Source organism: Schistocerca cancellata, chromosome 9, assembly GCF_023864275.1.
Source record: "Schistocerca cancellata isolate TAMUIC-IGC-003103 chromosome 9, iqSchCanc2.1, whole genome shotgun sequence".
Taxonomy (NCBI): Eukaryota; Metazoa; Arthropoda; class Insecta; order Orthoptera; family Acrididae; genus Schistocerca; species Schistocerca cancellata.
Window position 1 is genome coordinate 286,156,579 of NC_064634.1, and position 20,928 is coordinate 286,177,506.

Sequence of the window (20,928 nt, forward strand, 5' to 3'; positions counted from 1 at the left end):
GGCGTCGCCAATGAAACTTGTGTTGTGCTTATTCTATTGATCGTAAAACGAAGCATAGAAGTTTGGTAGTCTCGTCACTGCAGTTTCAAAGTCAGGCAACTTCCATCTGTGTTAGCAAGCCGATGCAGGCTTCATCATTACTGCATCTCTCAAGCATATTCTCCTATCATTCTTATGGATTTTGTGATATCTTTCTGCTACAGTGGGTCGATATTTTCTATATTTCTTCTTTAAATGAGGCCATATTACACACTTCCCGTAAACACTGCACAAAACATCGATCTGATGTTTACCGGTGTCCAAAGAAACCAACAATAAAGCGTCAGATCTCTAGTATTTCTCTTGACTGCACGGAAATGCGGCATTTATGGAGACCGACATAGGAATGAGATTCTTTAGTTTCGAAATAACATCGATTATTCTGTACCGCTGTAAACAGGAATAAACGCCGTTTCAGAAAGAAACAAGCAAGCAGCCAGTGTTTTAGCATTACAAAATGAATATTGGTCGGAGATGATGATGTACCGGTTTGAAGACAATCTGCGAATCACATATCTAGACATAACCCATTCCTTTGTATCACTCCATTCACCGCTACTTCTGTAATCGTCGTGACTCTGACAGGATACACTTTGAAACCAAAAGGCAGTAAGGGAGAGTGAGAAAGCTTTGGATAAAGAAACTGCTGCTGTAAGAGAGTGTCTTCACGCTTGCCACAAGAAAACCGCAAGGCACGCAGTGGCACAGCGTCTTGGCGTACCTGCCGTTTACGACGCGTGGCTGCGGGCCAAACTGCTACATTACCAGGGGCTTCGATCACCGTCTCCACCAGAGACCGCTCGCCTAACACCGGTCGGCCTATTTTTTGCCACATCTGCGAGGCGCAGGAGGCTGCCACCAACAGCCTAGGAGGGCTGAAGAGTGCGTTGTGATATGTCACCGAGATTATACTCGTGGTCTCGCGGTAGCGTTCTCGCTTCCCGAACACGGGGCCCCGGGTACGGTTCCCGGCGGGGTTTGGGATTCTCACCAGCCTCGAGATGACTGGGTGTTGATGTGTCGTCTTCCTCATCATCATTCATCCCCATACGGCAGGAGGAAGGCAACGGCAAACCACCTTCATTAGGACCTTGCCTAGTACGGCGGTGCGGGTCTCCCGCATCGTTCCCCTACGCTCTGTAAAGAAGCATGGGACTTCATTTTTCCATGATCTCGCGACTAACATAAAAGTCTTATTTTTCTCTTTGTCGCTCCCTATCCCCCCCTCGCAATATTGTCATTAATTATCGCTTTATGTTTATCATACAGATAGAAACATACGAAATCAGACTTTCGCAACCGAATGTTTATTCTGTTTTCTTTGATAAATGAAGAAAACTTCACAAGCCAAAATCGCTAGACAAGCTTTTTATTGGACGACCGACTTCGACAGAACTATACCGTCGTAATCGGAGCTCCGAAATCGGTCATCCAATAAAATTCTTTTTTGGCGATCTTGACTTGTGAAGTTTTCTATAGTTGTCACACATTGCAGCAGACATGTTTCATCTGTGAAAAGCAGGCGTCATCAGTGGTCTATAAAATGAAAGATAATGGTTCAACTATACACATTTTCTTATGATAAAAGCAGTAAGGGTAGCGGGATGCCTGAAAAACAAATTTATGACAGCTGAGGGGAAAATAAATATATACACTATGTGATCAAAAGTATCCTGACACCACCAAAAACATATGTTTTTCATATTAGGTGCATTGTGCTGCCACCTACTGCCAGGTACTCCATAACAGCGAACTCAGTAGTTAGTAGACATTGTGAGAGAGCAGAATGGGGCGTTCCGCGGAACTCACTGACTCGAACGTGGTCAGGTGATTGAGTGTAATTTGTGTCATACGTCTGTACATGAGATTTCCACACTCCTAAACATCCCCAGGTCCACTGTCCCCGATGTGATAGTGAAATGGAAACGTGAAGGGACACGTATAGCACAAAAGCGTACAGGCCGACCTCGTCTGTTGACTGACCGCCGACAGTTGAAGAGGGTCCTAGTCTGTAGTAGGCAGACATCTATCCAGACCATCACACAGGAATTCCAAACTGCATCAGGATACACTGAAAGTACTATGACAGACGGGAGGCGAGAAAACTTGGATTTCATGGTCGAGCGGTTGCTCATAAGCCACACATCACGCTGGTAAATGCCAAAGATGCCTCGTTTGGTGTAACGAGCGTAAACATTGGACGATTGGACATTGGAAAAACCTTGGGTGGAGTCACGAATCACGGTACACAATGTGCCGATCCGATGGCAGGTTGTAAGCACGTGAACGTCATCTGCCAGCGTGTGTAGTGCCAACACTACAATGCAGAGGCGGCGGTGTTAAGGTGTGGTCGTTTTTTTCGTGTAGGGGGTTTGCACCCCTTTTTGTTTTGCATGGAAATATAACAGCACAAGCCTGTTGATTTAGTAAGCACCTTCTTGCTTCCCACTGTTTAAGAGCAATTCGGGGATGGCTATTGCATCTTTCAGCACGATCGAGCATCTGTTCATAAAGGACGGCCTGTGGCGGAGTGGTTACATGACAATAACATCCCTGTAATAGACTGACCTGCACAGAGTCCTGACCTGAATTCTACAGAACACCTTTGGGATGTTTTGGAACGCCGACTTCGTGCCAGTCCTCACCGACCGACATCTATACCTTTCCTCAGTGCTGCACTCTGTGAAGAATGGGCTGCCATTCCCCAAGAAACCTTCCAGCACGTAACTGAACGTGTGCCTGCGGGAGTGGAAGCTGTCATCAAGGATAAGGATGTGCCAACATCATACTGAATTCCAGCCTTACCTATGGAGAGCGCCACGAACTTGTAAGTTATTTTCAGCCAGGTGTCCGGAGACTTTTGATCACATAGTGTATATAAAACAATGGTGCTTCCTCTTCTGAAAAGTGCAGCAGAAACTAAAGCAGAAACGAAAAAAGATCAAAAGTAACAGCAGTGGATATGAAGGAACCAAAACAGATCAAAGGAGCAAACATGCGAACCAGAAGAACAAAAATTTCAAAAAGGCAGCGTTGTGGTATACAAAACACAAGTAAATGGAGAAGACAAGACAAAGAAATTGTAAGGATCTTGCAGAAAAGATGGATCCTACAAGACCAACTACATTTTGTAGACATGGGCGACCGCGTAGGGAATGACAACCCGGACGACCACACGATAGATGGGACAGCAGTTGGTGCTGTACATCCGCGGAATGTGTCAGACAAACGGGGGCAACCCAATTCAGCATAAGAAGAAGGCATTTTGTTATGACACAAGTAGTGTTTCCTAGTAGCATATTTATGTTACATTACTATTTACCATTGAATCGCGGATAAATACTCTGATGTCACACAAAGCGCAATCAGTGGACAGCCTTGAGGCTTTTGAGCACTCGGTGTACTTCCGGAGTAATCAGAATCGACGGCCTACTCCTTCAGTTTTCTGTAAAATCCATATGCTGTGTCGTTTTATGAAATATTCAAAATACTAAAGTAATTAAATAACCGACATTTCGGTCGTGTGGTAGTGGTATTCCTAAGGTAGTACACATAGTCGGTTATTTTAGTATTTTAACATTTTAATTTATAAGATAACGTGACGGTACATCAGAAGGTTTTTAATGAAATTGACACCAGCTGCAGAAACCTATACACTCTCCGTCCGAATTGGCCTCGGAATGTCCAACGGTATCGACCGACCGCCGTGTCATCAACGGTCGATATATGTCACTGGATACGGATATGGATGTAGTCAGCACACCACTCTCCCGGCTGTTAGTTTTCCTGACTGGGAAGCACATATACCCCTTTATTATCTTTCGATATTGTCTGTCCATGCAAGAAGCTATCTGAGTTCGCAAATTATTCCTCTTTTTACACTATCATCTATAAATGTAGTAAATCATTCATATATCTGTGAGACATAGTTCTGTTTCCATATTCAGGATGCTTCTGAATCTTAGTAATAAACTTTGAAAACCGAAAACCAGTAAGCCAAACACAGAGCACCCTATTTTGTTAAATGATATACTCTCTTCAACCAGTCACTAACGAGCTGTTCCTGGGACGGCCATAGATGTCAGAGTTAAAAGCAAAAGTAGTATACAAAATATATTGCACTAAAGTCATGTTTGAGTAAATATGAAATAGGTTTTCACACTTTCCTGAGAATCACACACTCTCCATTCATACTAGTGTGGCCACCTGTCGAAAGCCTGAATAACCACATTTTGCAACGCGGACCGCTCCCATACGTGCAGGAGCAGAGTCACTCAGTTTCTGAAAGGCACCGACAGGGATGAGGCGCCGTGGCGACTGCAGCCGTGCCAGCTGAGCTAAGCTGTGGACCCGTGGCACGCACAGCCAGATCGAGGTCGTTCCACAGATTCTCGACTGGGCTTACATCCAAAGAGTCTCGTACTCATGGGAGTACGGTTGCAAGATGCTACTCCAGGTGGGTGTAAAATGAATGTGCGCAACGGAGAGTAATAAACGCTAAAATGAAGATTTGGCCCTGTCTGACTGCTCCCTGAAGCAGATCTTAGGGTCTCTTAGTTCTATAAATTACAATCTAACCAAATGAATGATGAAGGCAACTAATCCTACTAAATGATAAACGTTGTTCCTGTTTATATATTTATTGTAGGTTAAAAAAACCTTTATATTATAAAGTTTATATTTCCTAAGTGAAATTACTAATCAATTGCCCAACTCTGCCCCTTATTATGACTGCGAAATGACTGATATCATCTACGTGCCAAACACTAGAAAACACTACTTACAAAGATGATCTACGGTGGTGTGGAACCTCAGTGGAAATAAACTAACGTGATCACAGCTGTTTAGCTTCTATAGCCCAAATAAACCGAAGCAATTTGCGATATCACCGTATGTACTGCATCCGTTGCGTCGAAGTGATGGTTCTCGTTCTCGACATGACGATGGAAGAACGCCAGCCACAAATAAACGCTTTCAAACCCTAGAACGGCAGAAGACAGTCCTCTGACTAATATACTCTAATACTGTCTTCTCCTCTCTGTGTTCTACAGATGAGAAACGCGAACTCCCAACCACATGGACAGAGTTCAGACAATGCCTCAACGTAAGTATAGGTAGAGGAAGTGCTCTCAGTTACTGAACGCTGCATACGCAACGACGACTTCCAAACCAGAGATGAAGTCCATAATCGTATAGGTTCGCAACAGTACAGTGCCTAACTGTTCTAACTATAAACTCTCCTGAGAGCAAAGACAGCAAGTCCGTCTGTACCTACAAAGCTGATATCGAGCGACCGTCACACACGGGCCCTCACAACGGAAGACCTCGTTTCTCTACCTCTGGCCTCCCAGCAAGGCTCGGCTCCCCACCCTCGTAATTCCGAAAACGAATCATATTCCCGAAACCACAGAATATTCTCCCTCTCTACAGATTCTTCCGAAAGCCGGCCAACCATATTTTAGTCTTTTGTCGTCCAGCGCGGGAAGTTTTCGAGGAAATACCTATACTTATACAATGGTACACTTCTGAGTAAAAATGCTTGGAAATAACACAGCCTGCGTGGATTCCGAGATGCTGCTTCTTCGTTCCTCTCCTGCGTCCAAGATTTGCAGAGTTCGGAAGTATTATCCAGTTATCCCTCCAGCCCTACTACAATAGTGGCCGAAACCGGCCGCCCGCCCCTGTATTGTGTCTTTGCTCCCAGGTGTCCTGACTGTCCGTCTTGGCACTTCCTGTGTGGAGCTACACCACCACACCTGCGTGGGCCTTCCACCCAGGGCTTGAGTTCCGCCTGCCGTTTCATTTCCACCGCCGTTCCAGCATCTACTAGTATAGACAATCATTCATTATGCCGTTCTGATAATAAAGACACTCCGTCACCTTTCATGCAATTAGCGTTAACAATTATTTACAAGGCATACGTGACAATGTCAGTCTCGTTTATATATTCATATACAGGGTGAGTCACCTAACGTTACCGCTGGATATATTTCGTAAACCACATCAGATACTGACGAATCGATTCCACAGACCGAACGTGAGGAGAGGGGCTAATGTAATTGGTTAATACAAACCATAAAAAAATGCACGGAAGTATGTTTTTTAACACAAACCTACGTTTTTTTAAATGGAACCCCGTTAGTTTTGTTAGCACATCTGAACATACACTCCTGGAAATTGAAATAAGAACACCGTGAATTCATTGTCCCAGGAAGGGGAAACTTTATTGACACATTCCTGGGGTCAGATACATCACATGATCACACTGACAGAACCACAGGCACATAGACACAGGCAACAGAGCATGCACAATGTCGGCACTAGTACAGTGTATATCCACCTTTCGCAGCAATGCAAGCTGCCCCCATGGAGACGATCGTAGAGATGCTGGATGTAGTCCTGTGGAACGGCTTGCCATGCCATTTCCACCTGGCGCCTCAGTTGGACCAGCGTTCGTGCTGGACGTGCAGACCACGTGATACGACGCTTCATCCAGTCCCAAACATGCTCAATGGGGGACAGATCCGGAGATCTTGCTGACCAGGGTAGTTGACTTACACCTTCTAGAGCACGTTGGGTGGCACGGGATACATGCGGACGTGCATTGTCCTGTTGGAACAGCAAGTTCCCTTGCCGGTCTAGGAATGGTAGAACGATGGGTTCGATGACGGTTTGGATGTACCGTGCACTATTCAGTGTCCCCTCGACGATCACCAGTGGTGTACGGCCAGTGTAGGAGATCGCTCCCCACACCATGATGCCGGGTGTTGGCCCTGTGTGCCTCGGTCGTAAGCAGTCCTGATTGTGGCGCTCACCTGCACGGCGCCAAACACGCATACGACCATCATTGGCACCAAGGCAGAAGCGACTCTCATCGCTGAAGACGACACGTCTCCATTCGTCCCTCCATTCACGCCTGTCGCGACACCACTAGAGGCGGGCTGCACGATGTTGGGGCGTGAGCGGAAGACGGCCTAACGGTGTGCGGGACCGTAGCCCAGCTTCATGGAGACGGTTGCGAATGGTCCTCGCCGATACCCCAGGAGCAACAGTGTCCCTAATTTGCTGGGAAGTGGCGGTGCGGTCCCCTACGGCACTGCGTAGGATCCTACGGTCTTGGCGTGCATCCGTGCGTCGCTGCGGTCCGGTCCCAGGTCGACGGGCACGTGCACCTTCCGCCGACCACTGGCGACAACATCGATGTACTGTGGAGACCTCACGCCCCACGTGTTGAGCAATTCGGCGGTACGTCCACCCGGCCTCCCGCATGCCCACTATACGCCCTCGCTCAAAGTCCGTCAACTGCACATACGGTTCACGTCCACGCTGTCGCGGCATGCTACCAGTGTTAAAGACTGCGCTGGAGCTCCGTATGCCACGGCAAACTGGCTGACACTGACGGCGGCGGTGCACAAATGCTGCGCAGCTAGCGCCATTCGACGGCCAACACCGCGGTTCCTGGTGTGTCCGCTGTGCCGTGCGTGTGATCATTGCTTGTACAGCCCTCTCGCAGTGTCCGGAGCAAGTATGGTGGGTCTGACACACCGGTGTCAATGTGTTCTTTTTTCCATTTCCAGAAGTGTATAAACAAATACGTAATCAGTGCCGTTTGTTGCATTGTAAAATGTTAATTACATCCGGAGATATTGTAACCTAAACTTGACGCTTGAGTACCACTCCTCCGCTGTTCGATCGTGTGTATCGGAGAGCACTGAATTACGTAGGGATCGAAAGGGAACGGTGATGGACCTTAGGTACAGAAGAGACTGGAACAGCACATTACGTCCACATGATAACGCCTTTTTATTGGTCTTTTTCACTGACGCACATGTACATTACCATGAGGGGTGAGGTACACGTACACACGTGGTTTCCGTTTTCAATTACGGAGTGGAATAGAGTGTGTCCCGACATGTCAGGTCAATAGAAGTTCAATGTGGTGGCCATCATTTGCAGCACACAATTGCAATCTCTTGCGTAATGAATGTCGTACACGCCGCAGTACATCTGGTGTAATGTCCCCGCAGGCTGCCACAATACGTTGTTTCATACCCTCTGGGGTTGTAGGCACATCACTGTACACATTCTCCTTTAACGTGCCCCACAGAAAGAAGTCCAGAGGTGTAATATCAGGAAAACGGGCTGGCCAATTTATGCGTCCTCCACGTCCTATGAAACGCCCGTCGAACGTGTACCTCACCCCTTATGGTAATGTACATGTGCGTCAGTGAAAAAGACCAATAAAAAGGTGTTAGCATGTGGACGTAATGTGCTGTTCCAGTCTCTTCTGTACCTAAGGTCCATCACCGTTCCCTTTGGATCCCTACGTAATGCGGTGCTCTCCGATACACACGATCGAACAGCGGAGGAGTGGTACTCAAGCGTCAACTTTAGGTTACAATATCTCCGGATGTAATTAACATTTTACAATGCAACAAACGGCACTGATTACGTATTTGTTTATACGTTCAGATGTGCTAACAAAACTAACGGGGTTCCATTTAAAAAAACGTAGGTTTGTGTTAAAAAACATACTTCCGTGGATTTTTTTCTCCTCACGTTCGGTCTGTGGAATCGATTCGTCAGTATTTGATGTGGTTTACGAAACATACCCAGCGGTAATGTTAGGTGACTCACCCGGTATACGATGTACAACCTATCAAATGGTATCGAATTGTGATTGTATTTTACGGCAAAGTATGCGGATGAATGATTGTAAGGTGCGAAATTATAGCCACCTTACACGGTATACTCATCCTGGTGTTCTTCGAACCAAGCGTGTACACTGCTATCTGTGTGGCACGTTGCATTATGCTGCTGGTAGATACCATCGTCCCGAATCTATGGTGTCACTCATTGAATGTCCAGTTGCAGTGTTGGCGTGCAAATTCCACGTTTCGCCGCCGATGAACAGCAGTCAGCAAGGGTGCGTGGACCAGGCGCCTGCTGTGGATGTCCAAACACAACAACTTTCGCTGAGCACTTGCTGAGGAGACACTGTTGGTAGCCCCTTGGTACGTCTGGGCGGTCAGATGCTCAACAGCTGCACCTCTATTCGCCCGTACACGTCGCCTCTGTCACTACGGCCCTCGGAGCAACACTGTCGCCTCGGCGCCGCTTTTAGATTTTGCTCTGCATGTTACACATTAACCACGATGGCACCCGAACAATTTACAAACTTGCCCGATTCGGAAATGCTTCCATCTTTGGCCAGAAGCCAACGATTATGCTCTTTCGGACGTCAAAGAAATAGCTCCGTTTTCGCATTATGACAACGACTGTACTTTTCTTTTGACGGCCCCTCGCCTTATGTATTTCCACTAACAACGCTGCCACATTCCGTCCTTTAGTGGTTACTGCACGTTGACGTTAAACATAGTCGGCAGTTACATTAATGTGGCTGGACCGTGTACGTCTGATCCCTTCCCAGCAATGACTGTCCAACTTTCGCGAGTAAGGAAAATTTCTATTTCAGTCATGAAGAGCATGATTAATTGTATGGTCTGGTCAGCTTTGGTGGTAATTTGGGCACTGTTCTCCACACCGCTGATATTCTCACAAAGACGACAATAAAACTGGGGACAAAGCAGATGAATGCACTGAGCAACCAAGAGGTCCTACTCGACCATCCAGTGCTTCCCAGAACCGAAAACTAACGGCGCTCTCTCGTCCAAACTGAAATATGGTAGTAGGCTCCAACTGGAGGTTTCTGCGCTCAAATTACCGGCATTGTACCCAACAGTTTTGCAATGTGGCAGACAGAAAATGGTGGTAAGCTGCTCCAAGTAAGCGTTGTGGCAAACGTACTGGTCCTAGAAAACAAATACGAGCAGGTCCAGCCCAAATATTCACAGAATAGTTAATTATAGCATGGATCCAGAGCTTAGATAAATGAATTGAATGTGATCAATTCCCTCAGTTCCTTAAAAATGTTGTATCTAACCGATTTCGATGCGGACATCATTATCAAACAGGCGTTTTCTTAGTACTAGAACAAAGTAAATGCTCACCAAACGAGGAATGGAACCATATGTGACTAATGTCGAATGATCTAAACGCCAATAAATAATCAAGTACCTTGGGGTCTTAAAATCAATTAATATACTCCGCACATTTACAGAAATATTCATTATGTTCCAGTACTAAGAGACGGCACATGTCGAAGTTTGTCACTACGAATAATTGTTGCAAAAGTGATAGCTATTAGTGGTCAAGATAATTTTCAGTTGATATAGTTCTAACACGAATCGCATACGTCCACGTGTGTTTGTGCGCGCCCGCGTGTGTGCGCGTGTGTGTAGGGTAATATCATTACCATTTTGGTGGCCGAGCGGTTCTAGGCGCTACAGTCTAGAACCGCGCGACCGCTACGGTCGCAGGTTCGAATCCTGCCTCGGGCATGGATGTGTGTGATGTCCTTAGGTTAGTTACGTTTAAGTAGTTCTCAGTTCTAGGGGACTGATGACCACAGACTTTAAGTCCCATGGTGCTCAGAGCCATTTGAACCAAGCCAGTTTTACCATTTTGGTGAAGAACGGACCGCATCAGCTGCATAAGGTAAAGCTGTATTCTATGCAAAGTTTGGTTTGATTATAGTTATGATGCTTTGCCTCAACCAGTTGCCAGGAGAAGTACAGTTTAACGAAATATCCGAACCGTACCCCTGTATGGAATTTTCCACATATGCAAATTGCTACCGTAATCACCTCGTATTTTTCTCCACTAGTTTTTCTAGTTGACTGAAAAAACTGGTGAAATCGTCAAAAACTAAGCCAATTCCTGGAGTTTAATTACTTGAAAAACTAAATTATTCTTGGCTAACAAGCTATACAACATTCATCTCTAAACGAAACGCGAAAATAAATGGTTACTGAGCCTGCGATTTCTGATTATAGGACACAGTTTTTTTAACTCCGGACTCACTGTCCAAACAGTTACGTCACTCTGCCCATAGTAGAGCTTGCCAAAAGTAACTTGGTCCATGCACAGAAGCGCATTCTCGTCCTGAGTGCTGGGTGATTCCTCCAGTTGTTCCGAAGGGGTTGCCGCCTCAGTTGACTGTCGTCTGCCGGCTTTCGCTCTTTGATCGTTGTTGTTAACTTGTTACTACATGTTATGGCACTACCATCTATGTGCGCCTTATGTGCAGCGAAAGTTCTTCATGGTCAGCCACCTGTGATAATATGTAGTGCCATTAAATTTATGTCTGAAGAGGTACAGGAGGAAGCAAACATATCATTAAAACTGATTGAGACCGTTACAGGAACCCCTAGCTATTCTAATCACACAATAAAAAGAATGGAGAAAGAAAGGGAAGATATAACTACTAATGCTGCCCAAGTCTCCATTACTTATTTTGCTTTGGTTGATCCTTTGTTTGTGTGACCAGTTCTTTGTCAGTTCTCTAGTGAGAAACGTTGAATGTTTTACATTTTATATATATGTCATGAGGGTCCATTCCCAGACCCCTGCAGACCCAGTCAGCTGAAGCGAGTGCACGTCGCTGGCGGTTGTGATGCATTGCAGAAGGCTCGTATGGTGGCCTTCACGTCACGGATCGGTCTGTGGTCCCCAGGCACCAGCAAGCACAGCCTTTTCTCAACAGCAGCGGACTGCAACTCTGCGGGCTGGTCTCCAAAGCGCTCTCGTTGAGGAAGCTTGCATATGAGAGACGCATTCTAACCATCCTGTAGTGTTCATTGTCATATAGAGTCTAAGCCACAGCTTCGAGTTAGGAGACAGAAGCCAATAACATCAGTGTCGGCTACAGGGATGTACAAACAGTAGCAGTGGCTCCTTCTCACGATGGCGGATGACATAGTGCTTCCCAGCCCTGCTGGTCAAGCCTCCAGTAGAACAGCAGACTGATGGCGGTCTCTGCATTGTATCAGTGATTACTCGAATGACGGCGCTGCTGACCATTGTGGCGGAGTCTCTGCAGGGAGACGACTCCATGGATGATTTTGGATGGTTAGACGCACAGAGGGTAGACTGACATGGCCTCCTCTGTACCATGGGATTGAAACAACTGCAGTTAAGGTTAAGAAAGGCATAGTATTTATAAGTGAGCGTTCCAAGTGCTCTGCTGTGATGAGGGTTGCAGTGACATCATGTGTACTAGTTTTCCCACGTGATCAGCTTCATACTTTCATAAATTCGTCTGTCAGATGCGTTTTTACCCTGAAGCAGTGGCTGAATAGTTACTGTTGAGTTGTAATTAGGTTTTCCTGTGTCACTCTGCTCTGTCACCAGTATGATGATACCTGTGTAAGTAGGCTGTTTAGGTTTTTATGTTGGTAACGCCACATAGCGCTCTGTATGAAAATCACCGACTGTGCTGTGTGCTGTCTGTGGCTGGTTTGCATTGTTGGAATATTTGCTAGTGTAGTGTTGGGCAGTTGGATGTGAACAACGCGTAGCGTTGCGCAGTTGGAGGTGAGCCGCCAGCAGTGGTGGATGTGGGGAGAGAGATGGCAGAATTTTGAGAGCGGACGATCTGGACGTGTGTCAATCATAAAGAGTAAATTTGTAATACTGGATACCATGATGACTGTTGAACGTTATTAAAGTAAATACATTGTTTGTTCTCTATCAAAATCTTTCATTTGCTAACTATGGCTATCAGTAGTTAGTGCCCTCAGTAGTTAGAATCTTTTATTTAACTGGCAGTATTGGCGCTCGCTGTATTGCAGTAGTTCGAATAACGAAGATTTTTGTGAGGTAACTGATTCGTGAAAGGTATAGGTTATTGTTAGTCAGGGCCATTCTTTTGTAGGGATTATTGAATGTCAGATTGCGTTGCGCTAAAAATATTGTGTGTCAGTTCAGTGTTGATCAGAATAAGTAAAGAGAAAAGTGCCTGAGTACGTTCAGTTTTGCTCAGCTGTTCCAGAAGCAAATAACATAGAGGTTTTCCAGGACTGTCACTTATAAAGTTTTTTCTAAGGGGACGTTACACCTGTTGTTGCTATGGTATAACAGTGCTTCACTTGCAGACTGGGCACGTAGCCAGTCACCTGCAGTTGCATTTTCCTGCTCAGAAATTCCTTCTAGCTGGCAGTTTGTGGTCATTGACACAGATGTCTTGGCTTCTGGTGTCATCAGTTAAGAATTTTGACAAATTTTTGGAGTTAGTCTGCTATATTGATCCCTGGTGCAACAATATAAAGCAGAGTGTATGTGTGTATGCCCAGGAGCTCCTCCAAAACCCCTGTATCTACTTCAGTCAAATTTTTCACAGAAACAGAAGGCATCACAAGACTCAGGACTGTGGTTTTACAATCTCCTAGACACACTACGAGCGGACATGTTGGTAGAAACGTGTTTTTTCCATCCCCTGGGGTTTGACTACCCTGCATGACAAGCATGTTGTGTGGAAATAATATTAGTCAAATCAACCTGGAATGCATGACAACCTACATTTCAGGGGCAAGAATTTTTTTTTTCGTAACCCAGAAATTAGTCTGCTCTACATGACAGCTGTGTCGTGATAGTGTAGTATCAGACTCCTGTGTGAACCTGATTTGCATGGCGGCCTGCAGGTCTGCGACAAATAAATGATTTCCAACCCCACAATCGGTAGCTTTATTGAACTGGGGCGCAGCTTGAGATGGGTACACGAGGAGAGAAAGAGACTGAGGGGAGGATAAAATGGACAGCTAGAGCGAAGGAGGGGGAGATGCATGAGGCAAGTGGAAAGTTTAGAGAGCTAGTGACCTGGTGGAGAAGGAGGAGGGGAAGACATAGAAAGAGGGCGAGGGAGGAGGCTATGATCACAAGAAGGGGAGGGGAGATATGGTCAGAGAGAGAGAATGGAGAAAATAAACAATGAAATGGGTTGGTGGAGATGAAGAGACAGGCGGTGGGAAGGAGGAGATAGATGCAAACTGATGGTAGGATGAGGTGGACAGACAGAGGGAGGAACAGGAGGACACAGAGAGGGTGAGAAGGAGGTGTATTCAGTATGTATGTCTAATGCATATGCACATGAAGCCATGGGGAAAACGCAAGTGTTTACATTTCTCAAATTATTGGTCGTAATGTCATAGCCTGTTAATATGATATTTTCGATACTTACAAGCAGTCGCTTTGTGTGCAGGCTTCAGTTGCTCCCCTACCATGTGGTGGCAGTTACGGTGGAGCTCCCACCACGACTCTTGTCTCCTCCCCGACTACATCGTTCGTGCAGATATGGGTCAAGCTATTTTGTGTGCACACCGTGTGTACTGACTGACTGCGTTACTAAACCTCTCGATATTGGCACCTTTTCAGATCACACCTGTCAATAACAGTATGCTTTTGTTGGAGATCTTGTTTCTAAAAAGTGTCGGTATACATCTGGTGATATCAATGTCTACTGTTACAATGAGAACAGATCCTGAGTTTTCTCGCACCTTTTGTTGCATACCCATCGTGACATAATTTGTGTTTGTTACAAGCTGCCTGTAAAATTCGTATGATTAGTTTATATCTGTAGGCAACGTAGCACACGTGATTCCCTTCATGTATTTTCGCCTTATTTATCATCGTGAGTATATTTCGATATTTCATAGTTAGCAAACAAAAGGAAATGAATGACTCGGAAATATTTTCTGAGGTTTCCGTCAACAAGTATTCAGGTGTTCCTGGTGAGTTTACAAGTCTGGATGGTTGTTTTAAGAAATGTATTTATGGTTCTGGGGACGAATCCAGTGACAATTAAATTTTTAAACCTGTAAAAAAGCGTAAGGAGGCAGTGTTGTCAAGTGATACCGATAATAATGATGGTGATTCTGTTCGTATGAATGATTCGTGGAGCCATAATGATAGCAATGATTAGTGCAAAACTGACGTTCAACCACACTTGCAACCATTTGAGTTTCATCTTGGGATCATCACATTTCCAACGCAATGTGACTCGGTAGCCTCTGTGATTAGCTTCATGTTTGGTGACTACTGGTTTGAATTGTTTTGCAAGGAGTTTTCCATCTATCAAGGTCAAATCTCAGTTAACGTCTCAGTTAAGTAAAACGTCTCCAAAATCACTCAAGTGGCCTCCTGTTACACAAAGAGACATGATGAAATTCCTTGGGTCATTTCCTCTAATGGGACTGAAAAGAAAAGACAGATGGAAAGATTATTTGTTAACAGACCCTGGAACAGCTACCCTAATGTTTTCACAGATAATGAGCGGCGATAGATTTGCACAGATTTGAACATTCTGCCGCTTTACTGACAACACGAATTTGAACAATAGCTCTGAAGACTCTTCAAGGTTCAACCTGTGCTGAATTATTTCCTAAATAAATTCGAGACGCTTTACAAACCAAAGCAACAGTTATATTTGTACGAGGGGATGATTCCATGGATTGGACATCTAAGGTTTCGAACGTACAGCCTTGCAAAGAATATGAAGTATGGGTTTATCGTCAGGATGGTGCACGAGAGTGACAAAATATGTATCTGCAGTATTGAGATTTACACTGGTTAAGGGAAGAATTAGAGGAATTTTTTCTGTCAGTTCTTGGCCCTCATCTTGGTATGTGGCACCATATCTACAGGAATAATTATTATAACAGTACTACTACTACAAGTTACTACTGAAAACCCAAACCAGAGTCTGTGATACTATTAGAGTGAATATACGTTTTTCGCCAAATCTTCATGAATGAATTAAAGTGACACAGTTTTCTGTAGAAAAGGTGACATTCTTCTCCTCGTATGGAAAGACAAGCAGGATGTCAGAATGATATAAACTATTCGTGACGTTTCAGTCTCAAATAAGCGAAAAAAATTGAAAACCCGAGATAATGTATTGAAGCCTTTGTGTGGAAATCAGTACAATGCCCACATGAAAGAAGTTGATCGTACGGATCTGTACCTTTCTTACTGTCCTGTTCTAAATAAATCGGCGAAATAGGAAAAAAGCTTGTTCTTCATCTAATAAACTATGTGTCACTTTGGATCGGAAGAGATTTTCTCTGGTTTAGAGCGGCTAACAGAAGTGGTAAAGGCTGCCAGTCTTGCTTGTGAGATGAAAGTAAAGCTGGCCATGTGCAATATAGTCGACAGGACCGATTGCAGACCTCTGATACAGAGCCGAGTGGAGGGTCTGAATCAGAGGCTCAGGCGGTTCTGCGACAGATTTAGTAAACATCGCTCTTGTGAAACACAACTACCTGTTTACTCGCACGAAGTTCTATAGACAAAGTATTTCAAATTTGTTCTGTATTTCTGGATTTCCGGAAGGCTTTTGACACTGTACCACACAAGCGGCTTGTAGTGAAATTGTATACTTATGGAATATCGTCTCAGTTATGTGACTGGATTCGTTATTTCCTGTCAGAGAGGTCACAGTTCCCAGTAACTGGCGGAAAGTCATCGAGTAAAACATAAGTGATTTCTGGCGTTTGCCTTTGCTGTTCCTTATCTATATAAACGATTTGGGAGACAATCTGAGCAGCCGTCTTCGGCTGTTTGGAGATGACGCTGTCGTTTATTGACTAATAAAGTCACCGGAAGATCAAAACAAATTGCAAAACGATCTAGAAAAAATATCTGTATGGTGCGAAAATTGGCAATTGACCTTAAATAACGAAAAGTGTGAGTCCACATGAGTGCTAAAAGGAATCCGTTAAAATTCGGTAATACGATAACTCAGTCAAATCTAAAGGCCGTGAACTCAACTAAATACCTAGGAATTACAACTACGAACAACTTAAATTGGAAGGAACACATGGAAGATGTTGTGGTGAAGGCTAACCAAAGACAGCGTTTTATCGGCAGGACACATAGAATATGTAGCATATCTACTACGGAGACTGCCTACGAGTACATTGCTCTTGCCCGTCCTCTTTCAGAATACTGTTGCGTGGTGTGGTATCCTTACCAGATATGATTGACAGAGTAAATCACAAAAGTTCAAAGAAGGGCAACACGTTTTGTATTACTGCGAAATAGGGGAGAGAGTGTCACTGAAATGATACAGGATTTGGGACGGACATCATTAAAACAAAGGCGGTTTTCGTTGCGGAGGAATCTTCTCACGATATTCCAGTTACCAACTTTCTCCTCCGAATGCGAAAATATTTCGTTGACGCTGACGTACATAGAGGGAAACAATCACCGTGATGAAATAAGGGAAATCAGGGCTCATAAGGAAAGATATACGTGTTTGTTCTTTCAGGGCGCCACTCGGGATTGGAATAATAAAGAATTCTGAAGGTGGTTCAAATGGCTCTGAGCACTATGCGACTTAACTGCTGTGGTCATCAGTCGCCTAGAACCTAGAACGAATTAAATCTAACTAACCTAAGGACATCACACACATCCATGCCCGAGGCAGGATTCGAACCTGCGACCGTAGCGGTCCCTCGGCTCCAGACTGTAGCGCCTAGAACCGCACGGCCACTCCGGCCGGCTGAAGGTGGTTCGATAAGCCCTCTGCCAGTCACTTAAATGTGATTTGCACAGTATCCATATAGATGTAGATGTAGATGCAGATGTAGACTCCTCCATTCGTTTAGGATTTAGAGTGCCCTGAATCCAGAGAAAAAATACACTCCTGGAAATTGAAATAAGAACACCGTGAATTCATTGTCCCAGGAAGGGGAAACTTTATTGACACATTCCTGGGGTCAGATACATCACATGATCACACTGACAGAACCACAGGCACATAGACACAGGCAACAGAGCATGCACAATGTCGGCACTAGTACAGTGTATATCCACCTTTCGCAGCAATGCAGGCTGCTATTCTCCCATGGAGACGATCGTAGAGAAGCTGGATGTAGTCCTGTGGAACGGCTTGCCATGCCATTTCCACCTGGCGCCTCAGTTGGACCAGCGTTCGTGCTGGACGTGCAGACCGCGTGAGACGACGCTTCATCCAGTCCCAAACATGCTCAATGGGGGACAGATCCGGAGATCTTGCTGGCCAGGGTAGTTGACTTACACCTTCTAGAGCACGTTGGGTGGCACGGGATACATGCGGACGTGCATTGTCCTGTTGGAACAGCAAGTTCCCTTGCCGGTCTAGGAATGGTAGAATGATGGGTTCGATGACGGTTTGGATGTACCGTGCACTATTCAGTGTCCCCTCGACGATCACCAGTGGTGTACGGCCAGTGTAGGAGATCGCTCCCCACACCATGATGCCGGGTGTTGGCCCTGTATGCCTCGGTCGTAAGCAGTCCTGATTGTGGCGCTCACCTGCACGGCGCCAAACACGCATACGACCATCATTGGCACCAAGGCAGAAGCGACTCTCATCGCTGAAGACGACACGTCTCCATTCGTCCCTCCATTCACGCCTGTCGCGACACCACTGGAGGCGGGCTGCACGATGTTGGGGCGTGAGCGGAAGACGGCCTAACGGTGTGCGGGACCGTAGCCCAGCTTCATGGAGACGGTTGCGAATGGTCCTCGCCGATACCCCAGGAGCAACAGTGTCCCTAATTTGCTGGGAAGTGGCGGTGCGGTCCCCTACGGCACTGCGTAGGATCCTACGGTCTTGGCGTGCATCCGCGCGTCGCTTCGGTCCGGTCCCAGGTAGACGGGCACGTGCACCTTCCGCCGACCACTGGCGACAACATCGATGTACTGTGGAGACCTCACGCCCCACGTGTTGAGCAATTCGGCGGTACGTCCACCCGGCCTCCCGCATGCCCACTATACGCCCTCGCTCAAAGTCCGTCAACTGCACATACGGTTCACGTCCACGCTGTCGCGGCATGCTACCAGTGTTAAAGACTGCGATGGAGCTCCGTATGCCACGGCAAACTGGCTGACACTGACGGCGGCGGTGCACAAATGCTGTGCAGCTAGCGCCATTCGACGGCCAACACCGCGTTTCCTGGTGTGTCCGCTGTGCCGTGCGTGTGATCATTGCTTGTACAGCCCTCTCGCAGTGTCCGGAGCAAGTATGGTGGGTCTGACACACCGGTGTCAATGTGTTCTTTTTTCCATTTCCAGGAGTGTATATAAGCAATTTCTCCCTTCGGTGGTGAAATACTGGATTACGATGGTGATAAGGAAGGTCCTCCAGACCCAGAAATATGGTAGCCCATACCCTAGTGGAACAGGAAGAACACCACATGGAAATCCAGCTGGAAGACTGTCGATTAACATGAAGCAACATGAACCTGTGCCTATTTCAAACAATAGAAACAAGTTTTCTACCAGAGCTGGCAGAGTTTGTGCTGCCCACGGGAAAAGAAGTGAAACGAGATATACTCCTAAATTTTGTACGGATCCGATTGTTACAGAGACATGTTTTATGCAGTACCACACATTAAGAAAATATTAGGTTCATCTGTGTAGCTGTGGACCCTAATCCATGTGAATATGAAATAATAGTAACTGTAAATGGTAAAGTGTCCTTTATGAATCAAAGAAAGGGGCTGAGGCAATATTTTCACAAACCTTATGTCTCAATGCAGTGCTACCTCTATGGTAACGGTAGTAAATTTTATAACAAAGGAGCAGATCAACAAATGGACACTGCAGATACAGGCGTATTCTTTCTTTGTGTGATGTAATGCATTTATTGCTGTCTACACTAATATGGTGGAGTATGACGATTATTTTTATATGTAGTTTACAAGTACATAACGATTATCCAGGGGCTGTTTGGAAAGTAAGGTCAGATCGGGCACGAAATGTAACCCACAGCGAAAATCCTATGAAGTCTGCCGCCGTTGGATAAGCAGCTGCAGCAGCAAGTCGTATACTCCTAGCTCATTCATTTGTTACATAGTTTAATTCTTAATTTCTTTGCGTGTTTTTTATACTTGCATTGTTTAATTCATAAATTTCGGGCGTATTATAGTATTTGAGAGTTGTAGCATCGCGTTTTAGTACCTGAATAGTGTAAATTCGCGTAGTCGTCTGTCATCTGTTTTTGTTTTGAACGGCCAGTGTCGGTTGGTCACAGTCAGTGTGCTCCCTGCCGCCGTTGGATAAGCAGCTGCAGCAGCAAGTCGTATACTCCTAGCTCACTCATTTGTTACATAGTTTAATTCTTAATTTCTTTGCGTGTTTTTGGTACTTGCATTGTTTAATTCATAAATTTCTGGCGTATTATAGTATTTGAGAGTTGTAGCATCGCGTTTTAGTACTCGAATAGTGTTAAATCGCGTAGTCTCCTTCCGCCGCCGAGCAGTGTGTCAGCAGTGCACAAGTGGCAGCATTACTGCATTTACTAGGCAATCTTGTATTTTAATAACCGTTTCAATTTTGTGTCGTTTTGTTTGCGCTCTCTGTAGATTAGTTCAGACGTTCTTTGCACAACAGTTTTTAGCATGGATAGGGACTGCAACTGCTGTGTTCGGATGCAGGCTGAGTTGGCATCCCTTCGTTCCCAGCTTCAGGCAGTGTTGGCTTCGATCACACAGCTTGAGGCTGTTGCCAATGGGCATCACTGTGGGGGTCCGGATGGGGGTTTGTCGGGGACGGCCAGCTCGTCCCACGCATCCCCCGATCGGACTACGACTGTGGTTGCCCGGGATACTGCCCGCATTGAGGCTGATCCCTCACCTTTGGTAGAGTGGGAGGTCGTCTCAAGGTGTGGCAGGGGGCGAAAGACATTCCGGAGGGCTGAACGGAAGGCCTCTCCAGTTTGTCTGACGAACCGGTTTCAGGCTCTGTCTCAGGCTGATACTGATCTTCGGCCTGACATGGCTGCTTGTCCTGTTCCAGAGGTTGCCCCTCAGTCTGCAAGATCCGGGCAGTCGCAGAGGGTGGGCTTACTGGTAGTTGGGAGCTCCAACGTCAGGCGCGTAATGGGGCCCCTTAGGGATATGGCAGCAAGGGAGGGGAAGAAAACCAAAGTGCACTCCGTGTGCATACCGGGGGGAGTCATTCCAGATGTGGAAAGGGTCCTTCCGGATGCCATGAAGGGTACAGGGT

General features: G+C 45.8%; 1 protein-coding gene across 1 annotated transcript in view; it reads left to right on the forward strand.

Annotated features, from left to right (window-relative positions):
• LOC126101356 (tachykinin-like peptides receptor 99D) overlaps positions 1 to 20,928 on the forward strand; it is a 474,069-nt gene that overhangs the window by 274,257 nt on the left and 178,884 nt on the right. The gene's annotated exons all lie outside the window — the stretch shown is intronic.